The 10,662-nt window shown below is 44.0% G+C and overlaps 1 protein-coding gene across 2 annotated transcripts in view; it reads left to right on the forward strand.

Moving 5' to 3' along the window:
* The window catches only part of RERE (arginine-glutamic acid dipeptide repeats), a 280,788-nt gene that overhangs the window by 210,090 nt on the left and 60,036 nt on the right, over window positions 1-10,662 (forward strand). The gene's annotated exons all lie outside the window — the stretch shown is intronic.

The following is a 10,662-nucleotide window of genomic DNA, read 5'->3' on the forward strand; positions in this document are numbered from 1 at the left end:
GAGGTAGAGTGCGGTCGTGTCCCGGGGACAGCAGTGGCAGATGTGCAGCCCAGGGGCCACCACCTTCCTCCTCCTTGCACTTCTCTCAGACATTGTTGAACACAGCACCATCTCCCCAGGAGCTGAAAGGAAACCTCAGAATTCATTTTAACAAACCTTCTAATCCAGCCCCTTGGTGTGGTGGGAGCTGATCCGTGGAGATTGCGGAGCACTTGAATTGGCGCATTGAGGAGTCTGAGCCCTTTGCTCTTTGGGGACAGAGAGGAGCCATAACCAGTTTTGAAATTCAAATAAAGAGTGGTCTTGACCTGGGTAGCACAGCAGTTACACAGGAGGTCTTTAGTGGTGTGATCTGTCTTGGTTCTAGAGAGTGTTTTTAGTCACGCTAGTTTGGTTCTGATAGGTGAAACCAGAGTCTGATTCATCTAGCGGGGGTGTGGAAGCAACCCTTGGTGCTCCCAGGAATTCCTGCAGCTTCCTTTTAGATACAAAATGAATTTTTCCCTCCATGAAGCCCCTAAAAGAATTTTGCTTGATAGGCCATATATTCCCTCCAAAGTTTAAATTCGTATATATCTTTTCCATCATAAGGATGTAACTTCTAATATATTATAAATATTGCCATTTGAAAATAAACTGTCCAGTCACTCCTAAATATATCCAGTGCATTTTGAATACCATCGTGATTTATACTGATTATCACTACTTTAAAAATACATGAATGAGCTCCTTTTTAGCAGTTTTTACACTTTATCTTTTCCCCCTTTAACTTATGTAACTAGTAACTTGTAAGTCTGCTTCCCCATAGACTTTATTCCTTTATTCCTTTCAAGCATTTTGTGCTTGAATCTATTGTTAGATTGCTTTCATACTCCCTGCAACAAAAGTATGTGTATCACAATATGTGTACGTATTGTGATTTCCTTTAGAAATAAAGATCTAAGTGTTAAAAGGTCTCTCCAATAATTATGTTATAAAATTATTAGTGTGCTGTTGATCGAAACAAGATATTATAAATATTGATAAAATATTACTTTTTAATATTTATTGGATATAAGATGGATTCAGTTTTTAAACACATTAGATGAATATTCTTAGATGAATATTATTGTTCTAATAAGCCCATGCTCTGTATCAGTTTTATTCCTGTTCACTTATTTGTATATATAAGCACTCAGAAACCTTGCTTACATCTGAACAAGTAGATGGAAATATTTCAGTGTTACCTAATTATTTGAATTTCTTCCATATGCCCAAAACTAACGATTTATCATCGGACATATTTTCAACAATCTGTCAGATCCACGTCCAGTGATCCTCCTCCAGTTCTGCTGCAAGCAGAGACTGGGACAGTACCTGACTTGCAAGACCCTTATCGTGCCCTTGGAGTTGGCCACTGTGTCAGCGACCACACCAGTGTTTTGAATTGACCCTTTGTTTGGTGCCTTAGGGTTTGCACATCAGGCAGGGCCTCCTCCTTGCATTCCAGGTGAGAGAGAAGGATGCCTTTGTCCGTGAAGTGACAGTGACAGGAGGGCCGTGCAGTGACAGGAGGGCGGTTGTGAAAAGGAAGGTGGAGGAAGAAGGGGAACTGTACCATCTGCACAAGAGCGCATCCTCAGGCGGATAAATTTTAGGGAAGAATACATGAAAGCTGAGGCTTTGGGAGTGAGTTCCCTTAACATTGTTGGAGTCCATGTACCCTTAGGAAAGTCTTTTGTGTGTGCGTGCCCCAGTTTGCACACGACAGACCTGTAAATCTTGCTTGCCAGGCCCGCCTCTGGGCACTGGGAAAACGTAGGCAAAGTCAGGTCCCTGTATGGTTGGGACTGGCTGTGTGGAGAGGGCCAGCCTGGGAGCCTAGCAGAGCAGACACCTTCCGGACTCAGTCGGTCAGCTTTGGGCTGTGAGTTGCTTTGGAGATTTAAATGATGGATAAATTATTGTCCAGTAATTTATAAAGTACTCCAGTTTATCATCTCAGCTCTTACTACAAAATAAAATGAGCCCTCACCCCCCACCCCCCAAAAAAAACCCTCTAGGAGATCTTGTTATTTAGTATGTTAATAAGGTACATATATTTCCCTTTTTTAATGTTTTGATAACTGGATTTCAGTACAACTGGTTTCCTTTTTAACCCGTGTATTTTATTATAGGCATCTAAAAACTGCTTCTAGAAAAGGTTAGGCTTTACCAGACTGCCACAAAGGGTCAAAAAAGATGAAGAACTGTGTTCTGAGTGCTGACCTCTTCCACATAACCACAGACAGTTTCCAGAGAGTCCTGAGTGACAGTGTCAGTAAAGGGGTTGCGTGGAAGGCTGCTGCAGAGCTTTGGCGCTCAGCAGACCGTGGTACCATGCACGGCTCGGTGCGAGCCACATAGGTGTTTAACATGTGCAGTAGACCGTCAGGCCTCAGACCAGGCGTTAGCAGCATTATCAGAAGGATATCGGTGTCTCCTGTGATCCAGTTTACTGTGGGCAGTGGGAATCCCGCCCACCCGCCCCTCTGCCAGGGGCACGGTTCCCCAGGGTCACTGACCTTTGCCCCTACTCTACCCCAGGAAATCCTTCTAGAGGAAGAAAACATTCATTATTCCAGATTGTTTCACAGCAATTCAGAATGTTCCTGGTTTCATTATTAAGTCAAGTGGACCTGTGGCTTCTTAGTTGTTCTTGGGTTTGTTTCTTGAACAATTCAACAGTCACTGTTTTCCTCCAGGTACTTCCTTAGGCAGGTGATTTGCTCACGCTCCAGGTCCCCTGACTTGAAGAGACGAGCTGCGTGTGGATCAGGTTTCTCGCAAGCTGCTGACTTTATCTCATTTACAGTATCGCATTTCTGTTGCCATACACTGTGATCTGGGCCTCCCCACAGCTTTTTGACAATTAGTAATTGAGCAGGAAGTGTTTTTATTACAGTGGCCTTTTGATTTTGATTTTACAATCGTGTAGTGTTCAACAGAGAGCAGAGGTGGGGAAGTGGCTCTCTGCAACACATTTTTGACAGAGAGAAGTCTGTTGTTTCAGCCACTTGGCTATCTGTCAGCGGTTCTCACACTTCCCCCTTGTGTTGGTTGCCTGGCAACCTAGGGCTGGAGCAATCAAACCGTGGCCAGTGCTTTTCCAAGCCCAGATTGGGAGATGATTTATTGGTGGAGCTGTAAGCACGGTAAACCCAAGCCTCAGAAATGGACCTTTTTTTTTTTCTTTTTTAAACGAGACTTTATACAAACCACATCAAGAAAAGAAAAGACAAAGAATATCAGTTGGAGGGTTTTGTTGTAAAATTTTTAAAGAACTTAAATAAAGGCCTATAGTGAGCTTGTTATTATGTGTCTACCCACATATGTACAGGTTAATATTTCTACTTGGGTTATGACTTTTTTTTTTTATTTTACTGGAACACTCAACATTTAAGTTAGTGCTTTCATCTGGTAAATTAGGATACTTGGGATGCCATCTTCCCTGAGAAACAGCCCAGGGAATGTTAATGGCTAGCCTGGGGTCATCTGTGAAGCCCTGATAGAATCAGGAACAGAACCCCAGCCCCTTTCCTGGCGCCTGCATACGTTCTGGGCTGAACGTAGCAGAAAACGCTGACAAATCCACGGCCCTGCCTTCTGTGCCGCCAACAGGCGCTTCAGTAGGGCTTCTCTTCACGTGGGCATGCGTTCGTGTGTGGAGAAGAGAGCTGTCATCCGACCACAAGGGAATTCTGAACTTGCAGATTCTTGCCACTTTCTCCTTCTGCCTACACGGCTTCTTTGGCCCCCATCCCCCGGGTTAACTGTGAAAATTATCCAGTATTGATTTATTTTTACTATAAGAGTGAGTTTTAAAGCCCTTTTTGAGGTTTCCCCTTCATAGAATCTCAAATAATGTCTCCAATATGGCAAGTAAGGACAAAGAGAAATTTATTTGGGGGAGAGGGGCATAAGAATCCCAGCCTGACTTAGCAGGCTAAGCATTTTTTAAGCATTTAATTTTATAAAATTTTAAGGAAATACTTGGGAACTCAAACTCCACTCCGCATGCAGCCCAATGTATCCAACTGTGTATGTAAATGCGCTATTAGTATGTTTGTATTCCTTATAAATATACAGATCTAATCTGTTTGCGTGTGTAATTTACACACAGCTGTGTTCATTCTCCCTTAATACCAATATTTTCAGCAAGAGTGAGGTATCATGGGAGCGCTATTGTTCCAAACAAAAGCGAGGCTCGCAGCCTTGCGGTGGGGCCCATTACCAGCGCCTGATGTGGGGACTCTCCCTGGAGAGACCCTCTTGTGGTAGCGGCCTCCATGGGGACAGCATGAGTCCAGACCGGGTGCCTGTCATAGAAAGAAAACAATGACCACCGGTTGGACAGGGATCTGCCTTTTGACCGAGGTTTGCCTTCTGTAATTGAAATACCCTCCCTCCCCCACTACATTTCCTAAAGGGATAATTGATTTCCCTTTCTGTTTGGAGATCCTTTAACGTGAAAAGTTAAATGAGGAGCTGTGGCTCTTGTCATGTTGTGGTGAAGGAGAAACAAAGTCCAGGAGTCCCTTGTATGGCAGGAGCTGAAGTGAGCGCCTAGTGCTGGTCAGGGCCTCAGTTTCCCCTGCTGGGAAGTGGGGCACATCATAACTTCTGGATCGGGCTGAGTTCTTTTGGGAGACAGGTTTCACTTCATTTGCGGTAACAGGCCTTTATGCGATTTTATTTCATTTAGGACTATATGATATCATTGTCCATAATTCTAAAAGTGTATTTATTTTATCTCCCTAGTAGAAAACTTTTAGTGCTTTGGGTGTTTTAATGCTTTCTAAAAAAGAAGGTTCATTCTAGACCTATGCTGTGTGAGCACTGAAGTGTGCTAGCCCAACTTGAGATGTGCTGAAAAGTGTAAAACACACACACTGAATTTCACAGACCAAGTAGGAATAAAAGAATGTAAACTATTTCATTAATAGTTTTTATATTGAGCACATGTTAACTTGATAATATTTTAGATATATCGAGTTAAAATGAGCATTAGCGGCGCCTGTTATTAAAATCAGTTTTATCTGTTGTTGTTTTTTTAAATATGGCTACTAGAAAATTACAATTCCATATTTGGCTCCCATTTGTGGCTCCCATTCAATTTCTATAGAGCAGCCACTGATCTGGACTCTTAATTCTAATTTTTTGCAAAAGGCTTCTTCACTAAAGATGTCTACCTTTTTGGTCCCTTGTAATTTATAGACTAGCCACGTTTCTTTTTTCAGTTTACTCCTCTTTCCTTCTGTGCTGAGATCTACTTTGTTAAAAAAGTGAACTTTTAAAGGACTTGTTTCTGAGCCACTTCACAAGGACATTTATGGGAAGCCTCTGCGGTGGTATCTCAGAGAAAGGAGGAGTCGCTAATGCCCGTTTGGGTTCTGTTATTAGTGTTGGGTTATTTTTAATTAGGGTGTAGCTGGGCAGCCACAATTGGCAAGAGACATTCAGCTGGCGGTATTTCTGCATCTCTTAATGCTGCTGCTTAACTAGAGTTCTCATTTGACTTGAAATGCATTGAAGCGTGCTGATATTTACCCCATGGCAATGCTTTGTTAGGTAGGCCACAATGAAAGGACGTCAGCTTGCTGAACGTAATGTCTAGACTCGGGCATATGGACAGAGATATGTAAGATGACTCAGTGGCCTTTGCTAGTGGGCCCAGTTGCTGTGTAAACCATCCGACATGAGGTCATTTTCCTATTGGGCATGTGGTCATTGAATGAAAAATGGAGTAATTTTATTTGACATTTGAGACCACCTGGGAGGGTTTAGCACATAGGTATGTTGAAAAAGTTAATCATCGGCTTCACTCTGGGTGCTGAGCTGGCATCGTGGAGTGGGATGGTGGGATGGCAGTGGTTTCTCTACTGGGATTTGTATGTTTGAATGGACAGAAAAGCTGGTGTTAAATAATTTTGTAAGTAGTTCTTAGAGGGTCAGAAACTTAACAACAGTGAACACATATCAAGAGACGCTGAGTCAAGCTGGCGGGCAAATGGCTGGGGAATCAAGCAGTGTTTCGGGAAGACCAAGCTAGCTCACCTCCAGATTCATTCATTCAGTCATTCAACCAGTGATTGTTGGTCACCTGCTATTTGTATCTAGTGCTGTTTCAGGTGCTGTTATAGTAGGGGAAATTTCCTCGTGTATTTATATATATCCTATCATGTCATGCCATGTGGTAGTAAGACCTATGTGTTAAAGCACAGTAAGGTTATAGAGTGATAAGACATGCAGATCACGTGCTTAATTAATAGTTGACTAACATTGGTAGTGATAGTTTTTAGTGGTTTTTGTAATGAATCGCATATTGGTTTCCTACGGCTACATAACGAATTACCCCCGACAATAAAAATTACCTCAACTTAAAACAGCAATGACCATTTATTATCTCTCTCTCGCAGTTTCTGTGGGATGAGAATTTGGAAATGGCTCAGTTGTGCAGCTGTGACTTGGGGCAGTCCTTTCATGAGGTTGCAGTCAGGTGGTAGATGGGGTTGGAGTCATCCTGAAGGCTCCTTCTCTCATGAGTCTGAGCTAGGAAGACTCAAACATCTGGGGGCTGGCACAGCTGGCGCCTCTGAGGCAGCTCTATCCTGTGTGCCCTGCCCAGCACGGTGACTTAGGGTAGCCAGACTTCTCACTGTGGTGCTCAGGGCTCCGTGTCTGGAGAGGGCCAGCCACGCACAAGCCTTTTTGTGCCCCAGGGTCACTTGTGTCCTGTTGGTCGAGACAGTTACAAATGTGCACCCAAGCTCAAGGGCAGGGAACAGAGGTCTTTCTCTCAGTGGAGAAGTGACTTCACACTGTGATAAGAGCCGCATGTGGGATGGGATGGAAACATAATGTCACAAATAGAAAGCTTGTGTGTGTGTGTGTGTGTGTGTGTGTGTGAATTTTGTTTTAAATAATGTAGGATCCTTGGCTGTAAAATAAGAATTTTGACCAGCTAAGATGCTCTAACGTTTTCCTTCCAATTCTGACATTCTCTGATTCTACTTTTACAGATGTGGCAGGGAGTGATTGTTGACAGTTGCCTGGCTTTCGTAGGCGTTTCTGGGGCACATCAGCAGAGTCAGCTGGTGTAGGACTGCTGGACTCTTCTTGCTGGCCTCAAATTCAAATACCTTAGGCCCTTGCACTTGAGTCACCCTTTGTGTGACAGCTAATCTTACGGGGCCTAAAAGCCTCTGTGGTTCCATAGCTAATCTTACAGAGGCGGGGGGTGGGTAAAACACTGATTGAAACCAGGAGCTGTCCATTAGCACGCCAGTCGTGAGCTAAGGAAGGTAGAAGAATCAGGGCAGCATCATACCAGACCTACCTTCCTTAGTTCTCATACTCCTTGGCCTTTGGAAGATTAGAAAGGAAAGGAAGCAGGAAAGAGAACACTTTGGTATACTGCTCCATGACAGCTCAATGGCTACGGTATTTGACCCTAGGTAGGACTTGGTTTAGAAATGGACAGCCTTGGATTTGGGCTGCTGTACCATTGAATTGGGGTGAGGCAGGGAAACAGGTCTTTTTCGCTAAAACTATGATTTATTTAACATTAAAGATATCTTTGAGTAATCTGAATGCCCAGATCAGACAGTTGACAGAACACATCATGCGTTCATAGGGTCTCCTATCAGAAAGAGTTTAGCCACCTCTAGTCTCATGTAGGAAAGTGGCTAGCTCCCTCACTGCAGCTTCTAGGGGTGGAGAACTGAAGAAATCACTGTGGAGGCTTTATAGATGGTGGAAGGCCTGAATGCCCATCTGACAAGCGGCACGTGGAAGCCCTGAGGGGGCCAGTGACTGTACAAGGGATGAGTTTAGTGGCAGAGCCATGTGCTCTAAGCCAAGTTGTTTTGTGGAAAATTTTTAATGTGGATGTACAGCAGACAGTCTCTGACACATGCTTTTGCTTCAAAGAGCAAGTATTTTTATGTGTATATGTAAAATTTCTCTTTGAGGTTTTTTTAAAAAAGAAATACAATACCCTTTAATTCGTTTGATACAAGTAGATACAAAATAATGTTTTCTGCACCTAGTTTTCAAGTAATTAGTCCTATTTTGAAATCTCATTTACTTCTTCACCCTTCCTGATTAGCTGTAGATTGGGGCAGGGTACTTAATTTGCCTAAAGCTGTGTCTTTACCTGTAGAATAGGCCTAGTGACACCTCCCTTGGAGTGCATTGAGGAGCCTGAGGAGGAGGTAGTCTCGGGCCCATCAGTGGCCATGTTGATGAGGTGGCGATGTCCTGAGACTATGGAAGATGTCACACTGTGGAATAGAGAGAGCCAGTCTGAGCGAGGGGAAAAGTCAGATCTGACGAGAGATGAGAATCCTCAGTAAAAATGTGGTTAGTATTTTAAATGGTCATCCTGTTTGCTTTTTTATAACTATAACTAGTTTAATGAAACTATTAACTAGAGTTGACCCTTGAACAACGCACGGGTTAGGGGCGCCACCCTCCTGTGCAGTTAAAAATCTGGGTGTAACTACTGTAGTTCTCCTGGCGGGATGCTCACGAGCGCAGAGTGTACGCACAACATGGAGTCGGAAATCAGGAGCAACATCCTCGAAAGCTTGGACATGCCCACCAGGACTGGCTGGCACGTCTCCTCCCAGACAGAGTGGTTCTGGTGCCATTTATGATGGAAAAGTGGTGCTTTTCTTAGGTCACCCTTTAATTAATGTCTTAAATATTTAAAACCAAAAACCAAATGATATCATACTTTTCAAAGCAGTGTCAACAGTATAGCTCCAGCAGGAAATGTGTTTCAGATATGGGGTGATGGGAACCCATAACAAACAGGATTGTATGGATGAAACACGATAGGTTCTCGTCTAGTGGTTGGTCAGTAAGAGCCATTGATGATCAGGTAGGCCTGTGCAATACAGATGTTTGGATGTAATACAGATGTTGTTCTGCTCGGCATCGGTATTCTCTTTCTTCACCTTACCCCTTCATTAACGGAGGCCCATGGTTGGGACACATCTTCCATGTTCCTCTGCCACTCTGCACCTTCAGGGAGCAGTGGACAGACTCCTCTCACTCTCTGCCTGGCCTATGGGCTTACATTTTGACATCTCTCTGGCGGGTGGGGGGGCACTGTGGTTTGCTTACGTGGAGACATGCCTGCTCTTCAGTCCTCTGAGAACCAGTAAGTTATTAACATAAAATTTTTGTGCAGAAAACAGGGCAGAGCAGGAGCCATTTTCACAGTAGGAATCATTTTAATACCTACAGTGTTTTCCAAACAGTTGTGTAAGAGGACTGAGTGGAAGTCGCCTTTCAGAAGTCCTGGTGAGTTTCTGCTGCGATGCACTAGTTAAAATTCACCAGAGGGAGGTAATTTGGAAAGCGCCCGGCCAGGGGTTAATGCAGGGTTCTCTTTCAGCCGTTTCTGTAGTACAGCCCCTCTTCCTGCCTCCCTCCTCTGCTGCACACTCAGCTCAGGTCCAGCACTGGAGATGAGCCCTGTTGGGGGCTTCACGCGTAGACGAGGGAGAATAGCACACCTCATGCTTGGAAGGACTTACTCCCAGCCCAGCACTCTTCTGTGTGCTGTCTGATTTTATATTCAAAATGGTGGGGTGTTTTTTTTGAAATAGGGCAGGTATTTTTTAGGCAATTTAAAAGATGAACAAATTGAGGCAAGAATAAATTAAGTTACAAGGATTTAGCCTTCACTTGTTCGTATATAGATTTGGGGGAAACACTTAAAATCTTGAAATGCACACAGGTAACAGACGCCTATCACACCCCTGGCCCTCACCCTGTCCTTGACTCCATTCTTAGGCTTCACCCCATCCCGAGGCTCCCGATTGTTTTACGTTTGTCACCTTGACCCTCCCACCCTGGTCCTAGCATTTGGTGACTATGGTTAGTTTTTCCATCTGTAAAATGGGGATATGAGTGGTCCCTGCCTCGGAAGGCTGTTGTGATGCTTACATGAGTCAGCGCATACACAGCCCTTAGGTCGTCAGTGCGTGTGTGTCCTAGCTCTACTCAGTCTCCACCATCTGTAGGGGCGTATAGGGTGTCTTCTACGGTTCTCACGTCATGACATGGAACAATGAAGCTGCTTGCCCTCGACCTGCCCTGCCACCCTGAGGATGGAGAGGGTTGGCACTTGGGGAGCCGCTGAGGCCATCATTGCTCGTGGGCAGAGCGTGGCTCAGGAGGCTCTGACATGGGGCGGGCCCAGCTCAGCAACAGCACAAGGAACTTTTGAACACATTACTTTGTCATAAGAGAAAATGCTGTTGCATTTTGACCCAGTTATGTTCATTCCTATTCAGTATCTCCCATTTCAAAAGTGGCTGTGTCTAAACAGTCATGTCAAGATGTCCTTTATGGGACAGAGGAGCAGACTAGCTCATAGGACTTCTGAGTTTGAATCTAATACTCTGCCCATTCTACCAAAAATGAGGAAGAGAGCTTTCCGGAGTCTATTAAATCCCAGTTTAACAGTAACTCACTTTTTTAAAGCCAGGAGCGAAGTATGCTCTATTAGGAACTTATAGGTAGGTTAACTCCTGACGATGAAATGAAGTTTTACCTCAATAGTGGAAAACTACAGCAATTTGTCTAAAAACTGGGGCATAATTATGTAACAGGTTCTAATGATCGCTA

This window comes from Rhinolophus hipposideros (genome assembly GCF_964194185.1).
Source record: "Rhinolophus hipposideros genome assembly, chromosome: 8".
Classification (NCBI taxonomy): domain Eukaryota; kingdom Metazoa; phylum Chordata; class Mammalia; order Chiroptera; family Rhinolophidae; genus Rhinolophus; species Rhinolophus hipposideros.